General features: G+C 36.8%; 1 protein-coding gene across 5 annotated transcripts in view; it reads left to right on the plus strand.

Annotated features, from left to right (window-relative positions):
- ATRNL1 (attractin like 1) overlaps window positions 1–14,463 on the plus strand; it is an 802,849-nt gene that overhangs the window by 253,321 nt on the left and 535,065 nt on the right. The window lies entirely within an intron of this gene.

Raw genomic sequence — 14,463 nt, forward strand, 5'->3', positions numbered from 1 at the left:
ATGTTATTAGATATTATGTTGGTAATTTAATCAAAATTTTTGGGTTGACCCAGATTCCTGCTTTACTTTTTATCAGTAGTAAATTAAAGATAAAGTTTCTCAAAGGCATCTGGAACTATAACTACCTGAGATATATGGCACTATTAGTAAGCAGGATATTTTAAGTTTAGTAGTTCAATTCATAACTGAGTCCCCCCTTTCTCTTCCTTACATCTTTCCTCTTTAGTGATCATAACTTTTTCACAGCTACTATGGTAGGATTAAGACTCTGGCTCTCAAAAGTAGGGTGAAGAAGAATCTCCTGGAAAATGGTGACTTAAGCTCTGTGATGGGATCAAAATTTTGCTTTATTATAAGCATTGCAACATTAATAGTTCTTGCCACACTTCAAGAAATATTGCCATAGGACAGTCTTCTTCCTGAGCAATTTTTCCTCTCTAGTTTACCTTTTGACCAGCAGTATTTAAGATTATTACCCATTTTAATCTATGTTGTTTTGATGGTGGGAGGCAGAGGAGGATGTCAGTGCCTTTTCCATTTTTGGATGATCAAAGTTGTGCCTTCCTCTTAAGACTAGTTTTTGGGACATAGTAAGGGTTTCTAGGCTTCCCTGGTGGCTCAGATGGTAAAGAATCTGCCTGTAATGCGGGAGACCTGGGTTTGATCCCTGGGCTGGGAAGATCCCCTGGAGGAGGGCAGTGGCAGCCCATTCCAGTATTCTTGCCTGGAGAATCCTCACAGACAGAGGAGCCTGGTGGGCTACAGTTCCTGGGAGTTGCAGAGTCGGACATAACTGAAGCGATTAAGCACAGCACAGCACACAAGGGTTTTATAAAACAAATGTAAATTAGTGTATTTTAGGATTTTGTTTTCCCCAATTATTTCCACACCCCCCACCCCTTGCTAAATTTCTTTTTGGGAAGGGGAAAACCAGTACTTATCCTGGTAGGAAGGTCAACTTGAATATTAATATAAAATCTCCCATGTCAGGTAAATATTTGAATTGTTGAGTGTGTCTTTTTGAGTTTAAAACTCTTGGATTATTAGGAACTTTCAAATTTAAATGTTAGTTCTGCCATCAGTGTTTCTAAGCCAACACATCATCCTCCAGAACTCTATTAGATTGATTTTCATTTAGTTGTCAGTTGTGAAAACTTACTGAACACAATTCGGCATTGTTTCCCATTTTCTATCAGAGTTAGGTTGGAGGTCACACAATTGGATTATGTCCACCGCTTCAGACCTGGCCCCTTAAAAGCTCTTGTGTTATACAAGCTCTCTTTCCCCATATATTGCTTCAGTGGAGATAAAGATGAGGACCTACAAGATTGCAGGACTTAGGAACAGCCCAAATCCTGGAAAATTGCATGGAATAGCTCTTCCTCCATTCCACCCCTCTACACTGGATTGTGCCTTAAGCTACAAACCTTTTTTATAAAAGACTAGGTTTTAAGATTGTTTGTTGCAAGAGTCACACACCTTTCCACAAGTAGTTATGTTCACTTGGCAGCTTGCTTGACATCCTTAACTATTGCACTTTCATTTGAATAACCTTAAATGACCTGTTCTTTAAGTGTGACTTCTAGGTTTGGATTAGTGAAATGTCTGAGATTTAGAGTCAAATTGTTCCTTGATTCCCATTCATCTCTCAGAACCTTTGCAGGCTTCTCCATTTCTTCTATCAGAGCTTTTGTCATCGGAGGCTGGCTCTTAGGAGGCTTTGCCTTGTCCTTGATCTCCAGTTTGATTATTGCATTGACATCAGACATAACAAAGATGTTATTCTTCAGTGGCTAAGTTGTGTTCAATTCTTTGCAACCCCATGGACTGCAGCACACCAGACTTCTCTGTCCTTCACTGTCTCCCCGAGTTTGCTCAAATTCATGTGCTAAGTTAAGTGGTTTTAACTCTAGAGTGTCAGAGTAGGTCTCAATACGTGTAGAATTGTTGGGATTGTTAGAATAAATGATCGTAAAATATAGTGACCAGGAGGACAGAATAGGAAGAACCTGAACTGATTTCCTCCCATGGACACATCAAAATTACAACTAATTACAGAAAAGCTATCTATGGCATTGACCTGAAGACTAGCAGAAAGGACATTCCTGCTATAAAATAAAGACACTAAGGAACCACAATGAGATGAGTAAGTGAGGTGGCGACACAGTATATTCAGGACCCACACCACTGGGCTGGTGATCCAAAATGGTAGGAATATTACAGTCATGAAGGAGTGGTGGGTCTGAGCCTTACACCGGCCTCCTCAGCCCACTGATCCTGTACCAGAAAGACAGGCTCTCAGAATGTCTGGCGTTGAAATGCAGCAGGTCTTATATTCATGAGAGCCAGAGAGCTATTGGAAACAGAGACTCCCCTCTTGAAGGATGTGCACAAAATCTCAAACCCTTTCACTTCCAGTGCTGAGGCAGTAGTTTGAAAGGAGCCTAGGTCAGACGCATGTGCTCATTTTGGAGCGCTTCCCAGTGAAGCAGGAAGCAGCTGGATCTCTGCCTGGGATGGAGATACTGGTGGCAGACAGTTCTGAGACCTTGTTCTACTGTGATAGTGATAACACTGCACTGGCAAGTGTCATGTTGGAATTCTCCCTTTAGCCTCTTTCTACCAGGGGCTTACCCACTCATCAGTGGGCTGGCACAAGCCCCAAGCCCTGCCGGGGAATGCAGACAGTCGTGTGAGGTCCTGGCCTGACCACCAATGAGCTGGTAGCAGCCTTGAACCTGCCATCCACTTTCCCTGGGCCATTCAGCCAACTATTCAGGAAGCCTACCCCACATTCTAGAGGGCCTGCAGCTACTGTGTAAAGCATGGTCTCATAGCTCACCAGACCAGAGCCCACGTCTGCCTACCAGCATACCCATAGGAGTAGGCTGTGTCACACAGAGGGGTACACACAGCTCATATAGGGGTACCCCTTCACCATATAGTTCTGGTTACCAGAGGCAAGCATACTTCTGGGCCCCATAGGACAATCTCCTACAGAAGGCCACTTCTTGAAGATTGGGAAACATAACCCACCTACTTAAGAAATAGAAATAAACTCAGAGCATTAAGCAAAATAAGAGGGAGGAATATGTCCAAATAAGGGGATGAGACACAACCTCTGAAACAGGACTAAACGAATTGGAGATAAGCAGTCTCCCCAGTAAAAATTTCAAAGTAATGATCATAAAGATGCTCACTAAACTTGGGAGAAGAATGGATGAACACAGTGAGAATCTGAACAGTACCATAACTGAAATGAAAAAAACACTGAAAGGAATCAACAGTGGCTTAAATGAGATAGGGGAACAGGACCAGCCATCTGGAAGACAGAGGATGTGAAAATACCCAAGCTGAACAGAAAAATGAAAAAAAGAAAAGAAAGAAGGATAGTTTAAGAGACCTCTGAGATAGTATAAAATGTACGGATTGCAAGCGGAGAAGGGAGAGAAAGGGACAGAGAATTTATTTGAAGAAATACTATCTGAAAACTTTACCAACCTGGGGAAGGAAACAGACATCCAGGCCCAGGAAACACAGAGTCTGAAAGAAGATGAATCCAAAGAGGTCCACATCAAAACACATTATATTTAAAATGGCAAAAATTAAAGAGAATTTCATAAGCATCAAGTGAAAAGCAACTGAGTACATACGTGGGAAGTCAAGAGTATAAACTGACTTTCAGTAGAAACTTTGCAGCCCAGAAAGGAAAGGCACAGTACATTCAAAGCGATAAGAAGAAAATACCTACAGCCAAGAATATTTTACCAGGTAAACTTAGTCACATTTGAAGGGGTAGATGAAGAGGTCACAGACGAGCCAAAGCTGAAAGAGTTCAGCACCATAAAACTGGTCTTAAAGGCCAGATGTGTTAACAGGACTTCTCTAAGTGGAAAAGAAGAGGCCACGTAGAAATGTGAAAATTATAAAAAGGAAAATCTCATTGGTAAAGTCAAACATACAATAAGAAGTAATAGACCAGCTACTTTTGAAGCTAGTAGTCAGGTTAAAAGACAAACATAGCAAAATCTTCCGTATTCACAATATGTAGTTAAGGGATATACAGAACAAAAAGATAATATGACGTTATAAACATTAAATTCGGGGGCAGTGGATTAAAAGAAGTTTGAAATTGTATCAAATATCTTTTCCAAGTACAGTGGTATGAGACTAGGAATTAACTACAAGTGGCCTGTGAACAACATGTGTTTCAGCTGGATGGGTCCTCTTAGACATGGAATTTTTTCAATTATATATTGGAAAAAACGTATGAGTAGTTGGGACAATTTGGAAAAAAACCACAGACAAACCCTATAATCTAGAAGCATTGAAAAAATTAAGAAAAATGTCATGAATGTATAAAATACATGTTGATACTAATTTATCATTTACTACCATAAAATAAAAGTTTATTATTAAAATTTATTATGTGCTAAGTTGCTTCAGGGAGAAGCCAGTGGCACCCCACTCCAGTACTCTTGCCTGGAAAATCCCATGGATGGAGGAGTCTGGTAGGCTGCAGTCCATGGGGTCGCTAAGACTTAGACACGACTGAGCGTTTCACTTTTCACTTTCATGCATTGGAGAAGGAAGTGACAGCCCACTCCAGTGTTCTTGCCTGGAGAATCCCAGGGACCGGGGAGCCTGGTGGGCTGCCATCTATGGGGTCACACAGAGTCTGACACGACTGAAGCGACTTAGCAGCAGCAGCAGCAGCAGCAGCGAGTTGCTTCAGTCGTGTCCGACTCTTTGTGACCCAATGGACTGTAGCCTGCCAGGCTCCTCTGTCCATGGGATTCTCCAGGCAAGAATACTGGAGTGGTTTGACATGCCCTCCTCTAGGGGATCTTCCCGACCCAGGGTTTGATCTGGCCTCTCTTATGTCTCCTGAATTGGCAGGCGCTTCTTTACCACTTGCTCCACCTGGGAAGCCTTTAAAAATTTATTATAAAAAGGAAAAATTAGTGAAAAGTTATGCATGTACTTATAAGACCTTACAAGGCTCCATTTGCAGTTGGAATTAATGTAAATAAATGTAAAGATGCAGTATTAAATTATAACTGCATGAAATTAACAGTAATACGTAGTTTACTACTGTAATAATCTTGTAGCCACTTGTGTTGCTATTGCGGTGAGCTCAAGTGCTGTGAGTATCCACTTAAAATGCCTTGTGATGCTAATCATATCTTCATGAGCAGTTCTTCTCTCCAGTAAATTATACATCACAGTAAAAAGTGATCTTTCATGGTTCTTGTGTATTTTTCATCGTGTTTAGTGCAGTGTTGTAAACCGTGAAACCAGGGGACCCGTATGAAGTGCCACCTGTGATACTGGAAGTGCTCCTGAGAAGCAAAGTCATGACACTATAGGAAAAAGTTTAATTGCTTGATATGTCCTATAGATTGAAGTCTGTAGCTGCGGTTACCTGCCATTTCAAGATAAATGAATCCAGCATCAGGACCATTGTAAAAAATAAAAGAATAGGAAATTTGTGAAGCTGTCACTTCTGCTACCCCAGAAGGTGCTCAACCCTTGTACTCATTGCGTAAAAGCTTTAATCTAACATTGCAAATGCAGTTTATTTAAGTTTTTTTTTTTTTTTACGATTTCTTTAAGAAATGTACACCTATAGCCGCCTCTTATTCAAGGATAAGTGAAGTCATTATATGTCAACTTACAGCAAAAGGAAGGTGAAGGGTCTATAGCTGGAGAATTTAATGTCAGCAAAGAATAGTTTGATAATTTTAAAAAGAGGTTTGGCTTAAAGATGTCAAGATGACAGGAGAAGCAGCTTCTGCCAACTGAGAGAGAGCAAATGACTTCCCAGATGCCATTAAGAAACTCATTGATGAGAAAGGATATCTGCTTGAGCAGATTTTTAATGCAGATGAAAATGCTCTAGTCTTAAAAAAAAAAATGCCATAAAGGACTTCTATGAGTAAGGAAGAGAAGCACACACCAAGATTAAATCAGGAAGGGATAGGCTAACTCTACTATTTTGTGTAAATGAAATCAGGTTTATGATCAGGACTGCCATTATCTATAAAGCTGCTAATCAAGGAATCTAGAAAGGAAAAGATTGTCTTTGGTTGTACAAGAAGGCCTGGACAAGGAAAATATATATATATATATAATATATATATACATATTTTTTTTAATTGGTCTCATTGATGCTTTGTTCCTAAAGTCAGGAAGTACCCTGCCCATAGTGAAGTCACTCAGTCGTGTCCTACTCTTTGCGGCCCGATGGACTGTAGCCTACCACATTCCTCTGCCCATGGGATTTTCCAAGCAAGAGTACTGGAGTGGGTTGCCATTTCCTTCTCCAGGGGATCTTCCCGACCCAGGGATCGAACCCAGGTCTCCTGCATTGTAGGCAGATGCTTTACCGTCTGAGCCACCAGGGAAGTCTGCCTATAAGGAATTGCCTTTTAAAGTTGTTTTTGATATTGGGCTATGCCCCCTGGCCACCCACATCTCGACTTCAATACTGAAGGCATCCAAATGCTGTACTTGCCCTCTCCCACAATGTCTCTAATTCAGCCTCTAGATCAGGGCCTCATAAGAACCTTTAAGGCTCATTATACACAGGACTCAATGAAAAGGATTGTCGATGCTATGGAAGGGAACTCTAATAAGGTGAACATCCTGAAAGTCTAGAAGGATTTCACCTTGGAAGAAGCCATTGTGTTATAGAAAGAACTGTGAAAACTGTGGGGCCTGAAAGAATAAATAACTGCATCCATGTAACTATAATTTGATATTTTCAATGCCATAGAGTATTTGATTATATTTTTTTTTTGAACTGCAAAAAAGGTTTAATATATATGGATTGAATAAATCAACACATAAAGGAACCAATGAGTGAATTAATCAAAACAGATTCATCTTTCTAGATAAAACTTTCTTTTTTTTTTGTTAATTTAATTTAATTTTATTTTTAAACTTTACATAATTGTATTAGTTTTGCCAAATATCAAAATGAATCCGCCACAGGTATACACGTGCTCCCCATCCTGAACCCTCCTCCCACCCCACACCATCCCTCTGGGTCATCCCAGTACACCAGCCCCAAGCATCCAGTATCATGCATCGAACCTGGACTGGCATCTCGTTTCATACATGATATTTTACATGTTTCAATGATATGATTATACCACACTTCATTTAATCATTCTTTTATTTTTCTATTAAAAATTATAGTTTTCTTTCTTTTAACCATTAAAATTGGTGGGCTTAGAGGATTCTCATGTGTCTCTTGATTCACAAGTACAGACATTTTTGATAGTCTTTGTTGGGCACCCATTTTTTCAATTTTAGAGAATTAGCTCTTATAAAATTGCTATCTGGAAATTATATGCTTTCCAGGGCTGTATGAATTTACTTAATGCTCTGCACTCTTGACAATACTTGGTGTTTTAGGACATTTTAAATTTAAGGATTCTGATGAATGTATAATTGATAGGTTGCAATTTGAATTTACATTTTCTTAAGAACTGAAGTGCTTCTTTAGTTCTCTAAGATTTAGTATGCTTAATATTTAAAAAATTTTATGTGTTTAATCATCAGTTGAACTTCTCTTTTCTGAAATAGTGCTCTTTCAAATTTCTTGTGATTTTTTTTTCCCCTATTCTGTTCTCCTTTGCTTAATTTTTTGTAGTGTTTTATCTATTCCGGATGCTTATCTTCTATTGATGATACGTGTGGTAAATGCCATGGGATGGTTTAGGTTTTCACCCTGTTTTGTATGTCATTGGTGAAGAGAAGTTATTAATTTTAATATAATCCAATACATCAATCTTTTCCATATGGTTAGTGCTTTTGGGGGGTTCTGTTTGCAATTTCCTCATCTTTCCCTGTATTCAGTTCAGTTCAGTTCAGTCGCTCAGTCGTGTCCAACTCTTTGCAACCCATGAATCGCAGCACGCCAGGCCTTCCTGTCCATCACTAACTCCCGGAGTTCACCCAGACTCAGGTCCATTGAGTCAGTGATGCCATCCAGCCATCTCATCCTTTGTCATCCCCTTCTCCTCCTGCCCCCAATCCCTCCCAGCATCAGAGTCTTTTCCAATGAGTCAACTCTTCACATGAGGTGGCCAAAGTACTGGAGTTTCAACTTTAGCATCATTCCTTCCAAAGAAATCCCAGGGCTGATCTCCTTCAGAATGGACTGGTTGGATTTCCTTGCAGTCCAAGGGACGCTCAGGAGTCTTCTCCAACACCACAGTTCAAAAGCATCAATTCTTCAGTGCTCAGCTTTCTTCACAGTCCAACTCTCGCATCCATACATGACCACAGGAAAACCATAGCCTTGACTAGACGGACCTTTGTTGGCAAAGTAATGTCTCTGACTTTGAATATGCTATCTAGGTTGGTCATAAATTTTCTTCCAAGGAGTAAGCATCTTTTAATTTCATGGCTGCAGTCACCATCTGCAGTGATTTTGGAGCCCCCCAAAATAAAGTCTGACACTGTTTCCACTGTTTGCCCATCTATTTCTCATGAAGAGATGGGACCAGAGGCCATGATCTTCGTTTTCTGAATGTTGAGTTTTTTTGTTTTTTGGTTTTTTTAATTATTTTTTTAAATTTTATTTTATTTTTAAACTTCACAATATTGTATTAGTTTTGCCAAATATCGAAATGAATCCACCACAGGTATACCTGTGTTCCCCATCCTGAACCCTCCTCCCTCCTCCCTCCCCATACCCTCCCTCTGGGTCGTCCCAGTGCACCAGCCCCAAGCATCCAGTATCGTGCATCGAACATGGACTGTTGAGTTTTAAGCCAACTTTTTTGCTCTGCTCTTTCACCTTCATCAACAAGGTGACCAGATGGTTTTAGATTTTTCTTTGTCGAAAGGTTTTAATTACACCTTTAAAATGAGATATAAACTATTGAATTTATTTAAGAGTAATAAGCTATTCAGATTTTTAATTTCTTCCTAGGTCTCTTTTACTCTTTGACTTTAAGTTTTTTCTTTATTTTGCCAATTTTACAGTAATTGCTGAAGTTATTATTTTTCATTTGCCATGTTGGGCATTTCAGAAATTTCCAACACTCTTCAAATGTGTCTTCTTCTCCATTCTGTCTGTCTTCTGCTTTCGGAGCCAGTAACACCATAGCTTTTATTTCTTTTTCATATTTTTCCACTCTCTCCTGACCTATTTTTCAGTTTACTGTTTTTTTTTCCCCACTGTGTATAGTTTGCTGTTAATCTCATCCATCCAGTTCTTAATTTTGGTTATCGTGTTTTCATTTGCTTGTTTTTATTTTCTAGTTTTTCAGACTGAATTCTAATTCTTCATCTATAATAGTTTCTAGTAGCCTTTTATAGTTTCCAAAATTTAGACAGATTTTTATTCTTGCCTGTTGTCTTCTCCAATTTAATAGTTATTTTAAAGCCAGTGGCTTTTTCTAGGTAATATCTAAATTCCCACAGCTCTGTTTCCATTATCCTTAGTTTCTGCTGGTTCCTGTTCTTGTTTTCTTGTCTATTCCTGTCTGTGCCTGGTTATTTTTTATTGATGCCATATTGGCAAAATATGTTTGTAGAAAATTTGAGACCATTGCTTACTTAAATCATAAGAGAATTTAATTCTCCTTTGTGCCTGAAAATAGTAGTATCTTCATGATTTTCTGGGATAAGGTTGGGTCAAAGTAGATTTGGGCTTCATAGGTGGCACTAAGGTAAAGAATTCTCCTGTCAATACAGGAGACATAATAGACGCAAGTTTGAACCAGGGGATGTTGGGAACATCCCCTGGAGGAGGTAATGGCAACCCACTCCAGTATTCTTGCCTGGAGAATCCCATGGACAAAGGAGCCTGGCAGACTACCGTCCATAGGGTCACAAAGAGTTGGAAATGATGAAGCGATTTAGCATGCAAAGTAGATTTGCAGTCTCTGGAAGGCCCTTTAATGCCTTTAATCCTAAAATTACACTTTGAGTTAAGCTTACCAGTCTTTGGTGTGCCTGGACTCCATTCCTTTTCTGTGATATGCTGTTCCCATTCATAATTGGAGACATAGGGACCCCTGAAATGGTTCAGCATCCTGGGATTCTATCCTTCTCTGCATCTTGGCCTGGTAATTTTTCACCCCTTTGCTCTCCAATATTTTTAAGTATTAAAAAAAAAAAAAAACCTAGTCTTTTTAGTAGTTTTTAATTACCTGGCTAGTTCTATTCATTATTACTGGACTCTCAAGTCCGTAAATAGCATTACAGTTTTAAACGTGTACCTTTCCTACTATTTCAGGATTTACCATACATTCATGTCTGAATTTTTACTGTTTGTTTATGATACATTGTCTTAGAAGTATGATATCAATATTGATACTGTGATATTACTTAATATAATCTTTTTGTTTATGTGATTTTTATGAGTCCCTTTAGAGGAAAAGCAAAACAAAAGCAAGTGTGTCTTACTTTGTGTATAACTTTCATAATTTTTACAAAAACATAAATTTATTTATCAGATTCTCAATTGTTTTAAATATTATGTTTTGATATTTCAAATTATAGCAATTAGATTTAACCCTTCTTTAGCTTCTGAGTAGAAAAATTGTATCTTACAGTAAGATATATATATATAAATATATATAAGTAGGAACAAAATGAAAGGTGATATTTTAACACTTAGAAATGGGAGATTATTTTATATTTTGTTTTTTCAAAATGATATTTATGATTTAATATGATCACATAAATAAATGGTAACCATTATTTAGGTGCCATGTAATGATAATATTTACCCTTTCAAAGTCCCTAATGAATATTTCAGCCTAAGCCTGTTTTATAAAAAGGTCTGGCTGTTTGCTTAGTGGGAATAGAGGATGATTATCTCTTTGCTTAGACCCAGAAATACTTTGAAGTTATGTTTTTAATTAAGCCAGGCAGAAGACTTCTGAAGGCTTTTAATGTTTGTTTCTAATCTTTATACAGAAAGATTATGAGTTTTAAAAACATTACTTAGCTTACATAACTGAATTATTATTAATGTAATCTATATAGTACCATACTAATTGGTTTGAAGAATTATTTATGCATATACTTTTCCATTCATATTCTCTTTACCCCTTATGAGTTTGACCTCAGTCAAGTACTTTTAGCTTCTCAAATTATTTATTATGTGAATTAGATTGTACATACTCATATCTCAAATAATTGTATCAAAATATCTTATCATAAAAACTTTGTGTATAACAAAAATATTATTGTAGACAGATCCTTAGGTGACTACCGATAATTTCTGCCTTCTCGTCTTCACACACTATTGTATAATCCCTTTTCCTTGAGTATGGGGAGGACATGTGACTTACTTCTAAACCAGAAAATTTAGCAAAGATGATGGATAGCACTTCTATAATTATGTTTAGTGTTTTGTGTGTGTGCGTGGTGTGAGGATTGAATCTAATCTTACATTTTTCCAAATGGTTATCCAGTTGTCTCAAGTACTGTGTAAGAGGATGACTGTCTTTTTACCCCAGTCATTTAAAGCACTGCTTTTATCATACACTAGAATTTTAGAAAATAGTAGCTGTACCTATTTCTGGAATTTCTATTCTGTACCATTTATCTTTGTATTGATGTACAAATACCATATTGTTTTAATTATATACATGTTGAGTATATTTTATTTTTTTTTTAATTTTGTTCTTTCATTTGTTTTCTTCGTACATTCTTTTTTTTTTAATTTTAGTTTTTAACTTTACAATATTGTATTGGTTTTGCCATATATCAACATGAATCCGCCACAGGTATACACGTGTTCCCCATCCTGAACTCTCCTCCTTCCTCCCTCCCCGTACCATCCCTCTGGGTCATCCCATTGCACCAGCCCCAAGCATCCAGTATCGTGCATCAAACCCGGACTGGCGACTCATTTCATATATGATATTATACATGTTTCAATGTCATTCTCCCAAATCATCCCACCCTCTCCCTCTCCCACAGAGATGTCTTTTCAGTCTAGGTTCCCTCAAAGCCCTTCCTTTCATTGTTGCTTCTAGCTATTCTTTTTTTTTTTTTTCTAGCTATTCTTGTATGTTTATTCCTGCATGTGAACATTAAAATCAGCTTTTCTAGCTCCTTTAAAGCTCATTAGAATTTTTCTTAGATCAAATTAACCATTATCTTTGAAATTAACTTCCAACTTAATGATCTTGAGATAGCCTAATGAAAAACAAGGCACGTCTTTCAGTTTATTTATATCTACTTTTGTGTTTCTCCAGCTGAATTTTATGTCTAAAATTTCATATGTTTCCTCTGCAACTATTTATTTCCTCAGTTGTTTGTAAACACTGGCGAGTCTTTAAATGAAATCTGAAATTAAAATGCCCAAAACTGGTGTTTAAACTCAGCTCATATTTTGAAAGTACTTTTAATCATTCAAAAATTTTCAATAATGATTGATATAAAATCTTTTAGACAATGTTGTTTCTAATTTACTGTTTTGAGTTTGAAAATGTAAAGAGAATGTCATTTTTATATTGGATACCTTCAAGAACTCTGTAAAGCCTTTGAGTTTTATTCTTGTCAAGGTCGTGTTAATTTCTTATTTATCTTAAAATTCTAAGTTTGAGTAATGAAAGCCAGGAGAAGTCATTTCCTAAACAGAAGCATATAATTTCATCCTTCTGAAAAAATTTGTGTTTAGAGAAAATAAAATGTTAAGTATTCCTTGTCAAAATTATGTTGAAGGTATACATGTTATAAGTATATTGAGTATTTGAAAAATGAATTATTAATAACAAGAATGAAAACTTCATAACTTCCATATTGGAAAATAGGTTTGGGTTGGAGCTTTTAAAGTTAACTCATTGATAAATTAAAAAGTATTTGAAATCCCTTGTCGTTTGTCATGTTAAATTGCCATGAGAACTTGAAAGTCCTCTATTCAATATTTAGGCAGTAAGATATGTAAGGAATATCATGCATAAAAATGCAGTGAGTATTATGTTGAATGTTTTCCTATTTTGAAAATGCTACCCTATGGACTGTGGCCCGCCAGGCTCCTCTGTCCATGGGATTCTCCTGGCAAAAATACTGGAGTGGGTTGCCATTCCCTTCTCCAGGGGATCTTCCCAACTCAGGGATCAAACCCTGGCCTTATGCATTGCAGGCAAATTCTTTACCATCTGAGCCACCAGGGAAGTGCAGTATTGAGTTATCCATTTGCAACAAGTCAAGTTTACTTTTTGTGAGAGAAACGGAATTGTAGCAGTATTGTAAATCAGTCCTTTAGCGTATGTATATATTTGGTATAAAGTGGTAGGATTTAAGGAGCTAAGTCTAAAGGAAGGAACGAAAATATAGGAATAGAATGGATTCTGAAGTGCTAACCCAGCAGTAATGGCTTTAATCATTTTCTAAAGCTAGAAAACTACTGTATATCACACATTTAAAAAGTACCTTTTGGAGAAGTCATCTATACCCTGAAGAAAACCTATATGCCAAATACTTTTTTCCAGAGAATAAAGTTAGTGGTATAAAGGGCTATATAATAATTTTGTAGTTAATGTAGAAAAATATTTACTCTTCACTTCATTTTTTTTTCATGGATACAAAATATTAGCAGTTATGCATGACTGAAAAATGCATTCAGAATGCAACTGATTATTTACTTTATTATTCTCAACTGTTTGGGCCTTCATCGATTAAAATATATATGTATTCCTTGGTTCTAATTGACTCTATTAAAACTAAAGACGTTTTTGGAAGAACCTTCTTGCTTTTTAAAATTCTACATATAATTTAATATTGAGGCACTTTATTCAGTTACCCACATGTATATATTTTATAATAGTTAAATTTGGAGGACATTCCAAGAAGTAGCATTATGCAAAACCAAGCTATATTTCTTTTAGGCATTAATTGTCATTTTAACTGAATTCTGGAAACAGAGATTGGAAAAATACAAACTTCAGAAATTTTCAAAATACTTAGGATTTTCTCCTACTGTTGTAGTTAACTATATTTTTGAAGAATTTAACTTAGAATTCCTGAGCCTGAATGCTCACGTGTTCTTCTGTTTCGTTATAATCTGCTTACAAGACTTAAAAGTTTGACCTCCTGAATTTAATCTTGAATGATTTAAAGAAAGCTTTTCTCCATGATCCAATTGAGGATGTCTTTTAAAAATACAGATGAATTGGAAAATTGGAAAATATATTAATTTTGATTACCAGAAGTAAGAAAATGGTATGATTTATGAATTCCCACACTTTGCCATACCTAACAAAATGTCTTTAAATCTTTATCCAGACTTGAAAATTCTTCTTCATGTGTTAAGGAAGAATACATATCCCCTAATTCATAATTTTATCCCATCCTCTATATTCCTTTTGTGTGTTTTTTTCCACTTATTCTCTCACTCATGTCTGTATATAGGCTTTCTACATTAATTCTTTTGAAGATTTGCTTTTAAAACTTTAATTAATAGTATAGCTTTTAATATGTTTG

The sequence above is a fragment of the Bos javanicus genome, chromosome 26 (genome assembly GCF_032452875.1).
Source record: "Bos javanicus breed banteng chromosome 26, ARS-OSU_banteng_1.0, whole genome shotgun sequence".
Taxonomy (NCBI): domain Eukaryota; kingdom Metazoa; phylum Chordata; class Mammalia; order Artiodactyla; family Bovidae; genus Bos; species Bos javanicus.